Source organism: Marmota marmota, unplaced genomic scaffold, assembly GCF_001458135.2.
Source record: "Marmota marmota marmota unplaced genomic scaffold, marMar, whole genome shotgun sequence".
Classification (NCBI taxonomy): Eukaryota; Metazoa; Chordata; class Mammalia; order Rodentia; family Sciuridae; genus Marmota; species Marmota marmota.
This window is the reverse complement of record NW_026000206.1, coordinates 1,988,730-2,005,407: the sequence shown is the minus strand read 5'-3', so window position 1 is coordinate 2,005,407 and position 16,678 is coordinate 1,988,730. Positions and strand designations below refer to the sequence as shown.

The following is a 16,678-nucleotide window of genomic DNA, read 5'->3' as shown; positions in this document are numbered from 1 at the left end:
TGCAGGCAGAAAGATTTAAGACCAAAAGTCTGTTTTGTAATCCAGAACTGACCCCAACCAGGATGTATGCTTCATAGGTAGGGAAAGAAAGTGCTTTGGTTTGAGTGTCCCCTGCCCCTGCCTCGGTGGTGGTAGTGCTAGTGTCCCCTGCCCCCGCCTCGGTGGTGGTAGTGCTCCTCGTGCTGGTGGTGGTGAAGAAAATGAATGTGAGCATCACAGCCAGGTTTTCTCTCCTGTTAATGACTGCAAGTTTTAATGGCATCTGGTAAAGCAACTGGAGATTTCATTTCTAGTTACTAATTTTATCAAGCAGTACCATTAATTGTCCACTTAGCTGTGCAGAGAAAATATTTGCTTTGATGCACATATGTAGTCACAACCTTAAACAAAAAAATTCTTATGAGAAGAGCACAAAATCTTAGTTATTTGCCTTCAAGACACTGCTTTAGTGAAAGATTAACATCTGTAATGTTAATCTATTAATGTAGTTTATCTCATTAGTAGACAAAGAAGAAAAACCATGATTTTTTTCCATAAAACCACTTGATGCCATAAAAATCATTTGATAAAATCCAGCACCTATTTATGATAAAAACTCTTAGCAAGCTGGAAGTACAAGGTAACTAGATAAAAGTCATTACCAAAAACATAGGGTACATATATAATAGTTAATGGAAAAAAATTAGATATGTTTACTTTAAGACAAATTAAGGATGTTCCCTGTCACAATTTCAACATGGTAGGAAAGTCCCAGCTAATACTTAAGAGAAAAAGTAGAAAGTCTGGAAGGGAAGTGATAAAACCAATAACTTGCAGATAATTTAATCAGTTACCAAGAAAAACCATTAAATTAGAGAAACAGAACTAGTAGGAGTTTATAGTTTTGTTACTACTCTTGTATATATCTACTTCTGACTACCTTTACTAGTTTGTGTAAATGCTATTTTTGTAGGGTGATGATGATCAACAGTCCTTCTAAAGTCTCTAGGAAGTAACTCAATACATGAGATCTTTAAGGAAAAACTTTAATTAGGAATTAGAGGAGGGTCTAAATAAATTGTATAAGTTTCCATGTTCTTGGATCAAATTGGATATTATAAGAATGTCAGTTCTCTCCAATTTAATTTAGAGATTCAGTTTAAGTGCTTTCAAAATATTTGGTTTGACAAACTCGGTTACCTAAAACCTCAAATTTACATGGTAGATGGAATAAAGATTGTAAATAACTAAATCAGTCTTAAAGATTTGTTTTGTTGGGTGGGCTTGTGTTATCAGAAGTTAAGATAATATTTCAGAGCTATAGTAATAACAACTGGTGTTAAGTGTAAGAACAGAAATACAGACCCAGGGAACAAATTAGAGAGCAGAGAATTACCTATTTATATTTGGGAACTTAAGATAACGGTGGCATTATAAATCACTAGTTAAAGAAGTCATAGGTTTTTGAATGGCTCAGTATATAGATAAAAAACCAAATGACAACATAAATAGGATGGACTCTGAATGAATTAAAGACCCAAATGTGGAAAGAACTACAAAGTTAAGAGGAACCGTTGAAGAAGCTCTTTCCATAGGGACAGGGGAGGACTTCTTAAAGATTCAAAAGCTTACACAGATGAAAAATCAGTGGCTTTGGTTGTACAAAAATTAAGAATTTTCATTTATTAAAAGACAGATGAAAGAATGAGAGAAGATATTTAAAGAGCCTAAAATTGGTAAGGGATTTGACTAAAGAACTGTACATCAATAGTAAGAGGGCAGCTACATCTAAAAAGTAGGCAAAGGATATCGGTAAGTAGTTTACAAAATAGAACATCTTAAGAATAAGAAGGGATGAAGGTATTACTGATCTGAGACATGCAAATTAAAACAGTAATGGAATGTCTTTTTTTCACCTATTAGATTGACAAATATTAAAAAGCTGGGTAGTGCTAGTGTAGGTGGGGACATGGGGATACATGAAAACTCATACCTGTGGGTAGACTGACAGTTTTAGTGGACTTGTGTGCTTATGAGATGTTCAAAGTCTCTGTGGACCAGATAGTGAAAAATAGCCCAAGTGTTGTTGATGTGGTCCTGAACCAAAACGGTGATGGAGAAAACAATTGTTGGTGTTTTTTTGAAATAGGAAACTTGATGAATATACACTGAGTGCTGGGGATGGTTGGTTTCTCTCAGTGATCAGGCCATATCTGGAAGAGCAACTGCAATTGAAGTCACTACTAGGTGTGATTTACCATAATATAGTCATTCTCCAAGATTTATCTCCTGCTCAGGCCAGATAGACTGGTGAAATTGGAATGTCATAACAATCACCATCGAGTCTTTGAAGTTGGTAGTATTCTCTATTGTTCCCACACAGATGTACTGTTTGTCACTGTGGGGTTTGTTAGTTTTCACAGGATGGGGCACACATTGGGTCATTGGCCCTTCCTCGACTATAGCCCTACCTCCAGGGAGCAGTTAACCTGTGTGTTCAGGAACTGAGGAAATTATAGGGTGGAACCTTGGATCCATTGGGCCCCTCATGAGATGGATTGAAGCCAAAATGCCATTTATCTTGTGATGTCCATAAGTCCCTGATCTTACTGGTTTACTATAGTGACATGCTGGTCCCTGAGGGTTAGTATGGGCTTAGAGCCAGTGTTCTGTAATCCTTGAAAAATCTGAGTGATTTCCATTCCCAACTGCACTGTCTCTCTAACAGATAGCCATGTGTTCCACTGGAACAGGCTAGAAGGAAGGCTTAGGTATGTTCTTGAAGCAGTTTTGGAATTCATTCTCTCCTTTGTTCCAGGGGTTCTATGTCTGAACAGGTTCAATCTGGGTATTAGGTGAGATTTCTCATGGCTCTCCATTGTGGTCACTCAAGTGAGACCTTTGTTATACTTAAAGAGTATCCCGCTCTCATTATACAGATCAAGTAACATCTTGGTATACTGCCTGCTTATTTTTTTTTTAAGACACCATAATTAGCTGCCACTAGAGATCCAAGCCATCCTGATAATCACTCTTGACCCTGCTACTCATTAAAATAATCATGCTTACTTTATAATCTGGGAGTTATTTCTACTTATCTTTTGTCATTATGGAAATTGAACTATCCCATTGAAATCAGAGAGCCCTCTTTAGTGGCAGTTTTGCTCATCTTTACCCAGAACTACAAAGAACAGCTACCCCCCACCCCATCCCCATATTAGTGCCTCCCTCACCAATATTCTTCTCAATTCCTTAGAGAAGTCCTTCTCAGAACATAGTTTGTTGGGGTGGGGTGAGGGGGTCAGATAGGATAAATACACTTTATAATTCCGGTCATTCATAAGTCTGGATTCCTTCTCTTACATACTAAGGAATTTCTGATGTCCTAATCTCCTCTTCCCTACCTCTTTTTTCTTCTCCCTCATTTTCTTCCTTGTCTGTTTCTTCTCCCTCCTCCTTAGTAAAGTGTACCCATTTTAGGTGAGTAGTTTGAATTTTAACTCATGTTTCTGGTCTGAGATTTGATTTTTCTCTACTTGCAAGTTAAAAGCTAGCCTGTTACTGTTATTACTAGATGCTGACTGAAGTGGGAGATTTCCTGGGTTGGAGATAAGGAATGTATTACAGCACAGCAAGCAACATAAGAATCACCATATTTTCTTAAGTTCCCCTTCCTTCCAAATTCCACAAGGATGATACATTAGTACTATGGATGCTTTTTTCAGTGTGTGTGTTTCACAGCTGAAGAACACTGAATTTGGGGGAATCCACTGCTTTTACAGAAAGCCGAAAGCAAATCAGCTGTTTGTTTAGCGGGGAGACTGCCTCATCTTTCAAGGTTACCAAATACAGAATAGCAAAGGTTTAGGAAGGGTTGCTCAGGGCCTTGTAGTCTTGGCACACTGAGCCCTGCAGGGGAATGCATGAGGCCCAAGGAGGACTTTGCTTCCTACGGTAACCACTGCATTAATCAAGAGATGACTTATTTCACCACTCTAAAATACACCTTATGCTTCTTTGCAGTTAGTAACCCTGCCTTCACCCCAGCCACCTACTGATCTGCTCTCTGTAACTAGAGGATTTTGTAAGTGTAATCATACAATTTTTATTATTTTGTGTTTGACTTCTTTCCCTCATTCTGTTTTTGAGATATTCCATGTTCTTGCATGTATCAATTATTTATTCCCTTTTATAGCTATATCTATCATACATTGTTCATTCATCTATTCATCATTTGAGTTGTCTTCAGTTTTGGCTATTTTGCATAAAGCTGCTAGGTTTGTATGAAGATAGATTGTCAAATAAGAATCTACAAGTGGAATTTCTTGGTATAATGTTGGCTATTTTTTAACTTTGTGAGAAACTGCCGAATTGTTTTTCAAAGTGGTTGCACTATTGTGCATTCCCACCAGCAATATATGACAGTGCCAGTTGCTTCAAATACTTATTGATAATTGTACAGGCCAGGTTTCATTTTCTTGAATGTCAGTCTTCTAAGTTGATTTTCTAGTGGGTAAGTAAGTGCTATTTAGTTGTGGTTAACAGTGATGTTGGTTAACCAACTTATCAGCTTTTTTCTATGGCTTGTGCTTTTTGTATCCTAAGAAGTATTTGCATATCCCAAAGTCAGGAAAATTTTTTTTGCATTTTCTTCTAGAAGTTGTATGGTTTTAGCTTTGAAGTTTAGATCTGTGATCTGAATTATGAGTTGATGTATGTGTGTAGTGTGAGATAAAGACAGAACTTCCTTTCTTTCATATGGATGTGTAGTTATATCAGCACTATTTGTTGAAAAAGCCCATCCTTTCCATAGTGACTTTGGCAACTTTATTAAAATCACAGCCTTTGGGACAGGAGTCCCCTGTGTTTCTCGTTTGCTAGCAAAACAATAAACTTTTCTTTTTCCTTTTTCTCAAAATCCCAAACAATACAAAAACAAAAAACCTGACCATATATATGTATATCTGTGTGTGTATATCTATCTATACCTATCATCTACCTGTGTGTGTGTTCTATCCATTAATCCTTTATTTGGTACATCATGTTTAAGATTCTTATTTCTTCTTGGTATTTTATCATTATAGAATGTCTGTCTATATTGCTGTCTATCTTACTCCGAAGAGTACTTTTTCTGATAGGCATTCTAGGTTTATCAGGATTATTTTTACATGGTACGACTTCCCCAGTTCTTTTGTTTTAACTTCTCTCTGTAAAGTATATTTCTTATAGACAACATGTGATTGGATCTTGCTTTTTTAAAAATCCAGTCTAGCAACTTCTACCTTCTAATGGCCTTGTTTAACATTTAATGTAATTACCCGTATAGTAGGGTTTGAATCCATTGTTTTGCCATTTGAATTCACTTAGTTCATCTGTTATTTTATTTTATTTTTTTTAAATTTTTTCCACATCTTTTAATGACTTAGTTTTGTCTCCAGTTTGGCTTCTTAACATACTCTTTTGCCCTTGTTGGTTATTCTAGGATTTACAATATGAAAATTTAACTTATAACAGTTTTACCTTCAAATAATTTGGACTGCTTTATATATAAAATATAAAAACTTAATGTCAGAATACTTCCATTTCTTCCATCCTGTCTTTTATGATATTATATATTGCTTTACTTCTGTATATGTCATAACCCCTCAAATACACGTTATTAATTTTGCTTTAAAAAGTCATTTATTGGGGCTGGGGCTGTAGCTCAGTGGTAGAGCGCTTGCCTGCACATTTGAGGCACTGGGTTCAATCCTCAGCACCACATAAAAATAAGTAAGTAAATAAAGATAATGTCCATCTACAACTAAAAAATTTTTTAAAAGTCATTTATGTTTTTTAGAAATTGAAATTCACAACATCAAGCTAGCTGTTTTATTTATTTATGTATGTATGTATGTATGTATGTATGTATGTATTTATTTGCAGTCCTGGGCATTAAACCCAGGGTTGTTCTACCCCTGAGCTACAACCCCAACCCTTTTTATATATTTTCTAAAATTTTGAGACAGGGTCTTACACCCAGCAAAATTAACCATTTTAGAGTGAACAATCCAGTGGCATTTAGTACATTCACAGGATTGTATAACTATTCCTCTATCAGGTTTAAAGATTTTTATTAAACATTTTTATCACACTGTGATAATATTTTATACCCATTGAGCAATTGGTATGTGTTCTTCCCTCCCCCAGCTCCTGGCATTCCCCCATCTGCGTACCTTCTCTGTAGGTTTACCTATTTTGGATTTTTCATATGAATTGAATCATAAGATGTGAAATTTATTTTTTAAATAATCAGAAGCTGGAAAAGAAATCTTTTACCTAAATAGTTAGCCTTTGATCCAAGTTTCCTTATCTGTTTTTCTTTTACCTCAAGAACTTCCTTTAATATTTCTTAGAGTATAGTTCTGTTGGCTTTGAATTTATTCAGCTTTTGTCTATCTTTATTTTACTTTCATCTTATAAGGTGATTTTCGCTGGATATAGCATTCTACATACACAGCCTTTTTTATTCTGCTTTGTTTTTCCTGTCAATACTTTATAGATATTTCCATTTTCTTTTTTTAAATATATATTTTTTAGTTGTAGATGGACACAATATATTTATTTTTATGTGGTACCGAGGAGCAAACCAGTGCTTCATGGGTGCTAGGTGAGTGCTATACCACTGAGACACAACCCCAGCCCCTCCATTGTTTTTTGACCTGCATTATTTCTTATGATAAATGTTGGAATAATCTTATCTTTGTTTCTATCTTTGTAATAGGTCTTCTTATTTCTGTCTTCTTTTAAGATATGTGCATCATATGCATCTGTGTTGATGGCAACCATAGATACTTTTCTGTTCATTGATCGGATCATTTTCATTAAGTTTTGCACTGTCATCAGGTCAAATAGCCACTCCATTGTCTTCGCATTTCCTATTTCCATCATAATTATCACAGCCAAATTGTTTTTTTCAAGAACTTTATTCCAATTGTTCATCATTGATAGTTAAGTAACACTTGGCTGCTGCAGTAGTGCCATGCATTACTGGAACACTGTGTCATCACTGCCTTTCAATCCATCTAGATCAGAAAACCAAAGATAACTTTTAGCCTTTAGGAGTCTGTTTCCTGTAACTGTTCTAATAGCAAATACTTTGTCAGTCACAGTTCACTGCAAGAAACCATTCTAGGTATCTAAAGCAAGAAGCCATAGAGATTTGGAGTTTTAATGCTCCAAATCATGTCTCTACTTTGCAGGAAAATTGGCAACAGTAATAATGTTTTTTTTGTTTTGATTTGGTCTTCCAAATATCACTTAAATGTGTTCTCTTGGTGGAACCTAATTGTTTTTTAGGGAGTGGTGCTGGAAATTGAACCCAGGGGTGCTTTACTAGTGAGCTACATTCTTAGCCCTTTTTAGTTTTTATTTGGAGAACAGGGTCTTGCTAAGTTGCTGACGTTGGCCTCGGACTTGCAGTCCTCCTGCATCAGCTTTCCAAGTCACTGGGATTATAGGTGTGCGCTACCATGCCCAACCGGAAAGTATAATTTTTAGTGTAACTTTCCATTCCACATTAGTCAGCATACTATGAAAATAACCACCAAATCTCAGGAATTTATATAACAAAGGTTTATTTCTTGCTTATGTTACATTAGTGGCTGAGAGCTGGCTGCGGCTCTCCATATGCCATCTCATTGTAAAGAGCAGGCAACTCTTTTCTGGACCTTGCCATTCTTGGAAGAGGTAGAGAAGAAATAGAAACATATGTGGTTTTTAAAGCTTTTAAGCGCAGATTAGCACATCTGATGTATCACATCAGAATGCCACATGTGCTTATGTTCCATATGTGTTTAACAGAATAGAATGGCTTTCTGTATGTGTGGGGAAGGAGGGCATGTAGGCCTGGGGCTACCTGGCTACATAAACACCCAGTGAAGGATCTTGCACTGATTGATGATGATGTTCCATGATCAGAGGAGACTTATTATCTCAACCCAGTCACTAATGGTTCTCTCTCCCAGATGAAGACACTGAGCCATCAAGATCTTACGGGGATCCGGTCTTGCTTTTATTTATTTAAACACTTATCACGTAAAATGTCATCGATGAAACTGTAAGAGAAAGCCATTTTAGTGTTTATGTAAGCCCAGGTCAAATCCCTAAAGAAAATCAATGCTGTTTACTTTCTCTATAAACTGTGCACCATATATAACCACATTGTAAACTGTTCTGTGCTATGTAAAAATTTACTGTAGCTATCCCTTTGTAGTGTGACTTGGCAGGGCAAATTGGCCTCTCTTTTACTTTCTACTTTTGTGGACATTTGGCTGTTAACCTCTGTAGATCTGTAATATGTAGTTGTAGGTGTGCTGATTAGACATCTGAATGTCTTTTTTTTACTTAAGAAGTATTTATTTATTGTATGCCAAGTTGATCTTTTTAATATGGGAGGTGATAGACAAAGATTAATGGTACATTATGATTAAATGCTATAGTAAAGTTATGTACATACTTGGTAGCCTAGAAGAAAGAATACCTGTGAATATGAAGACACGTTGCCAGGAGGAGGTGGGTGGGGGGAATTGAGCTTTGAGAGGCCGGTAGTTAAAATGACTTCTGGAACATTTGTGCAGTGGCACAAATTAAAACTGGGTAGGTAGAAGGAACTGGATTGTGAAGGACTTGCCATGTTAGAAGGAGGATTTCTTCTAGGCATGGGGCCCTGAAGGATGTTAAGGAAGGAAGTCTACTTGCTATGTCTTGGTGTGAGAGTAGAGAGAGTGAAGCCTGGAGACTAGTGGTGGATTATAATTAAGTCTCCACAATTGGAGGTCTGAACAAATAAAGTTTTGGAAGCAAGGAGGTTTCAGATTTTATAGATATTTAGTGACTAGAATCTACAGAAATGTGCCAGAGGGAGAATAAAGACTCAGGATTGATGTTGGATGACTGAAACTGGCCCCGACTTTGACACAGGTATGGAAAGAATAAAGGTTTTGAGTGTAAATGTTTCTTTTAAGAACATTCAGGTAGAGCGGTCAAGGGGCAGTTGGTAAATCCTGGGCTTTCTTTTCTCCTATGCCTTAGAATATTGGATATCCTGAAACAAAAATTTAATTATGATAGATTTTTTTTTTCCCCCCATTTTTAAGAATTTGAGATTCACCAAACTTTGGCCTTAAAAAGGAATAAAGCTGGGGCTGGGGATATAGTTCAGTTGGTAGAGTGCTTGCCTTACATGCACAAGGCCCTGGGTTGGATCCCCAGCATCAAACAAACAAAGGAACAAAGCTTTGAGCTTATTAGAATAGTGTGGGGTTTTAATTTAAAAGTTCAATTTATAGGAAAAGACATACAATAAACTGTTACCTAAAGTCAATCATTTGACTATAATTGATTTAGATGTTTCTTCTGGCATTTATCCACATATCTCAGTGTGTTAATGTATTGTTATTGCTTACTTTATCATGCTTATATGTTATTGATTTCCTGTGATTTAAGATGAGAATTTAGTTCTTTTATATTTCTACACACCTCACCTCTCCAGTTCTTTTAATACCACAATTTTTGGTTTAATAAAAAACACATTTATATTATAGCTATGTAAATGATCCCTGAAGGGCCAAAAGTATATTCAGATCCTCACATTTTCTTTCACCTAGAACTATGCTATTAGTTGCCTTATTTGTATTTACATAATTCTTATTAGATATAGTCTTAAAAGTTTTAGCAGCTTCATAGATTGACCATCTGATGACTGGTAATTTTGAAATGCTCAAACAAATCAGTTTGTTTTACTGTCTGCTTGTGAAGCTGTCCTCTTGTTCCTGGTTATTCCTTGGGGCCATGCATAGTCGGCAACTTCCCATGTAGACGGGAATGATTGCTTCTTTATATTGTCCTTTTTGTTGGTGAATGTGTGTGTGTGTGTGTGTGTGTGTGTGTGTGTGTGTGGAACATATCTTTTCTTGGTACCAGTGATTAAACCCAGGGCACTTAACCACTGAGCCACATCCCCAGTCTTTTTTTTTTTTTGAGACAGGATCTCATTTGCATAGGGCCTCAGTAAGTCACTGAGGCTGGCTTCCAACTTACAATCCTCCTGCCTCAGCCTCCTGAGCCCCACCATGCCCAGCTGTACAGAAAGAAAGTATCTTAATATTGTTTTTATACTTTATTAACAATTCAGGTATAAGATTCTTAAGTGAAATTTCCCTTAGAATTTTGTTAAGTGTTGTTTCATTTACTTTAAACTAGCATGCTACAATGAATGAAGGAGTCAGGTAACATTTTAATTCTTGTTCTGTGACATTTTTTTCCCCTTTGAGAAAATTTGTGTGATATTTTCTTATAGTAGCATGTCAATATTTCTCTGTACATTTTCTCTATTATCCCTTTCTCTCAAATTGTTGGTGGTAAACATGGTAGTTTGTAGAACATGGTAGTGAAATGTTGAATTTCCTGTTTTGATCTTCTAAATCTTTTAACTTTTGCTATATACTGTTTCTCTTAATGCTCTGAGAGAGTTCCTGGATGTTTTCTTTTTTCTTCATCCCTGGATTTTAAACACTGGCAGATTACTACTTTTTCTTAATAGTGATCTTGATTTTTATCTTAGAGTAAGAATTATAGTGTGTTTTTTGTTTGTTTGTTTTTTTAAGAAAAAGTTTGTTCTACTTAAATTATCTTTGTTTTAGCTTGTCAACTTTTTTTTTTTTTTGGTCTTCCATCTCTAAGACTTTGTGTAAATCTTTGGAAATCCTTAGCCATCTATTCATATTTAAAACCGAAAAAGGCTAATAAGCAGTTCTGTGTGTATAGATGGCCTTGTCAAGCTTAGTTGGTCTTCACCTTTTGCTGATTAAATGCAGAGCTGCATTTAATTAGCTGATTAAAGGCAGAGCTGCATTTTGTTGAGGAACTTCCGAGTATTCATATGTGAACAAACATCTTTTCTCTGAACCATTGAGTTTTGTAGAAAAGGATCTTCTAAAAAAAGGTAGGGATGGGAGATGGAACAGGAAGAAAAGGAGCAAGGTAGATGCAGGAGTGTTTCTTGTGCTGATGTTTGACTCTTGCTTCACCAGCCCTGTGCTTCACACATCCCACCCCTGCTTTGCATGTATCTGTGCCTCCCAAGTCTTAATACTTTGTCTTCCAGTTTCTTCACATAATAACACTTTTCTAGCTTCTTTCTATTTTTTAGCCTACAGACTTTTGCAGTCAATCTCCATTCCACCTCTCACCCCTTTCCATCTCTTCCTCATTGTATCCTGTCCTCAAATCCTGAACCTTGCAGGTCTGGCAGAGCAAGAATGGCTCCCTTTCTGTTGGGATACATGTCAGCACTTGCCTTTTGTGATTCCTTCAAAATTCATATGTTCTTGGTCTTCATGCCAAGGAGAGATTGACCTGTTTAAATCTTGGAAGACATCAGAGAATTTTAAAACCATGGCAGACCTGTAACCAGCAGTTTATACCTATATAATCTCAGTTGATAATACTTTGAAGTTTGAATAACTTTGAATTTTTTAAAATTTTGGATTAGGTGAACTTGGTACCATAATGGATGGCTTGGTAGTCCTTGGCTATTTCATATTGTTATAACATGTTCATGTTAGGAACTGTGTCATAGGTTCAAGATAATGAAATTGTAGTACAGTGTTGTGCAGTTACCATTCTAAAAGAATGGAGATCTCAGTTCTTCCTGGTTGCCCTAATAGCTAGGTAGTGTTTTTGTTTTTGTTTTGAGATAGTAGTAGTAAAGGAAGTTTCTGCTATTCTATTACATTTTCTCAAGTTAGAAAATGTGTGAATTCCTAAGCAGTAAAAGAGTAACAATGTATTTCCCATATAAGTTTTAAAGTTTACAATGGGAGAAGAGGTACTTCATTTGATACAAAGGCCAGACAGGTTAGATAGTGTCAGATATTGGTACAGTTATAACCTTACCTGGACCAAAATATTTTTTGTTTATTATGGTTTTGTTTTTGTTTTTATGTAGGGTGAGGGGTTGGTAGCATAGAACCCTTAAAGAATGTGTTAATGAGGACCTATATAAAATGACACATTAGATATATTTGATATATTGTTATTAGGAAGAATGACTTCATAATGATCACAGATATTTTAAATTGTCCAGTGTTTCAGTTGAATTGTGCAGACCACAGACCTTAACACCTAGAAATTTCCCAAACACCTAAAACTCACAGGTTTTTGAAAGGATTTACCCCACTTAAAAAAACAAGTGCTTCACTAGGAATTAACATTAGCTACCTTCTTCTATTGGCAAATCAAAGTATACCCAAGTAGGCGGTGCAGGTTTTGTTTTATTCTAATAAGGAAAAGGATATTTAAAGATTTCAGTAACTCCTTTTACTATTTTTTTAAGCTGATCAGTTTCTCTGAGGATCAACTAAGTATCACTGTTTTATTTGTATCAGAGTTACTTTCCTTTTGAGAAAATATCAGCTAGGATTTTTCTGTCTTAAATAAAACTTACCTCCCCCCACTTATTAGATAAACTGCCTGGTTCAGCTTCAGGTTCTCCTCTTCCACTCTGACCATGCCCTTTCTTGATTGCCAAGGCCTTCTCCCTTTCTGAAAGTTTTGTTCTTGACCGTTAGCTTCATTCTTGTAAGAGTTCAGTCATACTTGTGTGCTGCAGGGAGCAGAATATTGTGCCCAGTGGTAATGTCTTGGACAACACAGATATACTAAGTGGTTATTGACTGCTGGGTACACATGATCACAAGAAATCACAAATTTTCTTCTACAAAGTATATGCTGGCTAGAGTTAGATAAACTAGAGTTCTTTTTGCCTACTCCGTTCTTCTTCTTCTTCTTTTTTTTTAAATATTTATTTTTTAGTTGTAGTTGGTCACAATACCTTTATTTATTTATTTTTATGTAGTGCTGAGGATCAAACCCAGGGCCTCTCACGTGCTAGGCAGGCGCTCCACCGCTGAGCCACAACCTCAGCCCTCCTACTCCATTCTAATTACCAAATTTATAATTTTAGTTCATCTAAAAAGTTTATTTCAGACATAATTTAGCTTATTAAATTTGACTTAATTATTTATTTTAGAATTGCCATTATTGTAGTCTTTTTAAAGAGTCAATTTTAACTGAAAGTAACTTTTGGGGGGGTATGGAATAGGGATATAGAGTAGCACTTATAGAGTCTGATGTGAAACAGTTCTGGCTACTCTTTTAACATTGTCTTTAATATATACTGTTATTTGACTAATTCAAATTGTTGACAACTGACAAACCCCTTATTATCAGTACACAGAAGAGAAACTTTAATGTGACCCCCTGGCTGTCCTAAGCTACCAACGCAGTGGCATTAGTTAGTGATTCTCAAGCTTGAGCTGTCTTTGACAAGCTGGAGCAAGGCTTGTTAGATCTAGGGTCCCACCTAGAATCTAGCCTGGCAGTTTGCTTTTGCAGCAGTTTTCAGGTGATACTGTTGCTGATACTGCTCTGGAGGTCACTTTTGAGAACCACCGAAAGCAGGTAGTGATCAGCCTTTGCAGTAGACCAAGCTTATTGTAATTTCTGAATTACTCCCCTCTTGAATAAATTCAAGGAAATAACACCAAAAATCATCCAAAGGATTGTTTAGTAGGATTAACCTGATTTACTTTAGCCTGTGTGAAATCAAATATGATTTAAGCCTTAATTCTAAAACAAATACTAAGTAGTAGTATGCCTTGAACTTTTTCTAGTGGGCATTCATTTTAATACTAAATTAGTCCACTTCAGACTTAATATTGAATACCTACCATTTGTTTGGAGTTGGTACTCTGTTGGTGAATTTCTTCTCCATGGGGCTTATGTTTAGTGTGAAATGGATCAACAATAATAAGTAAATAAGTTGAGTTTTGATAAGTTATTTGGTCAAAAAAAGGATGAGTGTTTATTACTGCCTGGTATGAGTTATATATCTCGAATAGTTTCCTGTTTATTAGCAGCCTGGTATTTCTTAAACCTTAGGTTCCAGCTATTCCATGTGTTTTAGACTTTGTTTCATTTTACTTTACTAAAGTTTGGTTAAACTGTCTTCTCAGTAGGATTTAGATCATATGAACTTGTTATCTGTTTCTAGGTTTAAGCCTTGTATAACATGATCTTTGAGGCTTACACCACGGATCTTTAATTTTTTTTTTTAATGTGAATGTTTCTAGAAGACATATACAGTTCATTCTTTTGTAAAATTCTTGTACCAAACTTGATTTATTAACTTGTGTTTACTGGCCTAGCTTTGTAGGCATCTGATTTTGTAGAACTAGCCCCCCTGCCCCACCGCCTTTTTTATTTTTTAAGGATTTGGAGTCCTGCCAGGTTGTCCAGCCTGTTTTGGGACTCCTGGGCTCAAGTGATCCTCCTACTTCAGCCTGCCAAGTAACTAGGACTGCAGTCATGCAACACTATGCTTGGTCTTATAGTGCTTTTTAAAATTGACTTAAAAAGTAATCCATTATTTTCAAGTGGAAAATCTTAGATAAAATTTAGTAATTTAATGGTGATTTCAATTTTATCTGGATTAAGTGTGTGTGTGATTTTAATGAACACAATACCTTTATTTATTTACTTATTTTTATCTAGTGCTGAGGATTGAATCCATTGCCTCACACATGCTAGGCAAGTGCTCTACCACTGAGCTACAACCCCAGCCCCAAGATTCTGTGTTTTCATTTGGATTCACAGTTGTTGATGTTGCATATCATATCCAGAAAAGGAATTTAAAAGGTAGAATTCAAGAATTTCTTAGCTCACTGGAAATCTTTTAACCACAGACATGTATGTTGAAAAAAAAGACTGGTATGCACCATGTATTGGTGGGGAATTATGAGTGATTTTTCGTTTTTGCTTTTGTTTTCTAATATATACTTAATGCTGAACTACTAAAATCAAGACAGAAAATTGAAAAATATTGTCTAATTTATTTGGCTTTGTTAGTCTTCTGAGATTTCTCAATGTGGTCTGCACTCTGTCCTATAGCACTGCATGTTGCCTTTTTAAATTGGTAAACTAGTTGTTTTATTTATTGCATGAATTTTGACTGTAGTTTCTTCTGGTCAGTCCACATTTTTTCAATGGTGAAAATTTAAAGGGATTTCATTTCTTTAATCAGCAGATCTAATAAGTTCAAGGCTGCATACCTATACACATGAGGCTATGTGTTTAAACTGCTAATAAACTGAATAAACTGCTGATGGTTTTTGTTTTTTTTTAATCAGGAATGGGTTGGTATTAGCAAAGAAATAACCAGTATCTTAAAGTTCCCTGCATTGTCATCATAAATGTGGACCGAGGAGTGTGTGAGGAGCCCTCCTTAGACCAGCTTATACTCACTCTTCAGGCCTCCTCTGGCTCTGCCCATACTCGCCCAAGTTCTGCTTCTCTTGCCACTGGTGAGGATTGGCTGGCCTGAGAAAAAGGTTACATTTGTTAGCATGTGAGGCCAGCTGAATTGACTTCTTCATCTGATTTTTAAATAAAATGTATTTGAAAATAGGTGCATATTATATATGTGTGTGGAAATAGATGTAACTCTTTTTTTTCTGTATGTGGAAATGCCGCAGTCCGGCTGCAGCATTTCCACATACAGAAAAAAAAGAGTTACNTTTTGACTTGTTTACAGACTCTAACATGGAAAGAGGCTTAAAGATTCTTTACTGTTCCTTGGGTTGTCCTCATTTTTTTAAAAATGCCCCTTTTCAAAGATCTTTTAAAAGCAGAGCATTAAAAAAAAAAATCAAACAGGGCTAGGAATATAGCTCAGTTGGTATAGTGCTTGCCTCCCATGCACAAGGCCCTGGGTTCAGTCCCCAGCACCACCACCAAAAAAAAAAAAAAAAGGAAAAATAAGTAAAAATCAAATACAAATTTCTTTAAAAAATAAGAAAGATACCTGAGTGGCATCAGTGGTTTCTGCTTTCAAAGTTGGTCTCCATTCTGTCCCAATAGCTAGAGGACTTTTTTATTTTTTATTTTTATTTTTTAATTATTTACACACACACACACACACACACTTGTAATAGCTAGAGGACTTTATATTTTAGTTCCTTTCTCCTCCTCCTTCATGTCTTTGACTCGGTGACTTGTTGAGGTCTGACTCCTGTGCTTGAGAAGTAGGCGCGCTCCCCACCTGTGGCCACGTGGTGTGGTTTGTTGAGCTCAGCAGGCCAGGAGCCCAAGGACTAGTGTGTGGGGTCTTGGCTTTGTGGAACTGGCAGCCTTCTCTTTGAGCATTACACTCCTGTTCTTCAGGTTTCAGCTTTTGGTGTAGAGTGTGCTTTTGGTGGTATACTGATAAGTGATTCACTAACAGTATCACATAGAATATAATTTCCTTTTCAGTTTTCTTTGAATCCTTTAGATTACATGAGCAGAAATGTAGTGTGTAACACTTTTCAACATCTGCCAATCTCTTTAACAGGGAAAGCCAACTTCAGGCTCAGAACACTTGGCAGGCAGCAGGACCTCACTAGAATTTGACAACATCGTATTATTTGTATATTGCCATCTGTTTAATGGCAAGCAATGTGGATTTTCTGTTTTTAAGAGACCTTCCTTCCCCTTTTTCTTTTTTAAAAAGCACAAATAGTTTTAAGTACAACGTAATGAGACCAGGAAGCACTTGTAAGGGAGTTGAGGAAGTGAGATAGAGAAGGTAAGGAAGCTGGCAGAGTTGGTCACCACTCTG

General features: G+C 36.2%; 1 protein-coding gene across 1 annotated transcript in view; it reads left to right on the top strand.

The window, feature by feature from the left end:
• The first annotated feature begins 223 nt into the window (after nt 1-223).
• Cacul1 (CDK2 associated cullin domain 1) overlaps nt 224-16,678 on the top strand; it is a 62,915-nt gene continuing 46,460 nt past the window's right edge. The window contains exon 1 of the mRNA XM_048791288.1: nt 224-4,063. The gene's annotated coding sequence lies outside the window, so the exon portion shown is untranslated. The remainder of the gene's footprint in view (nt 4,064-16,678) is intronic.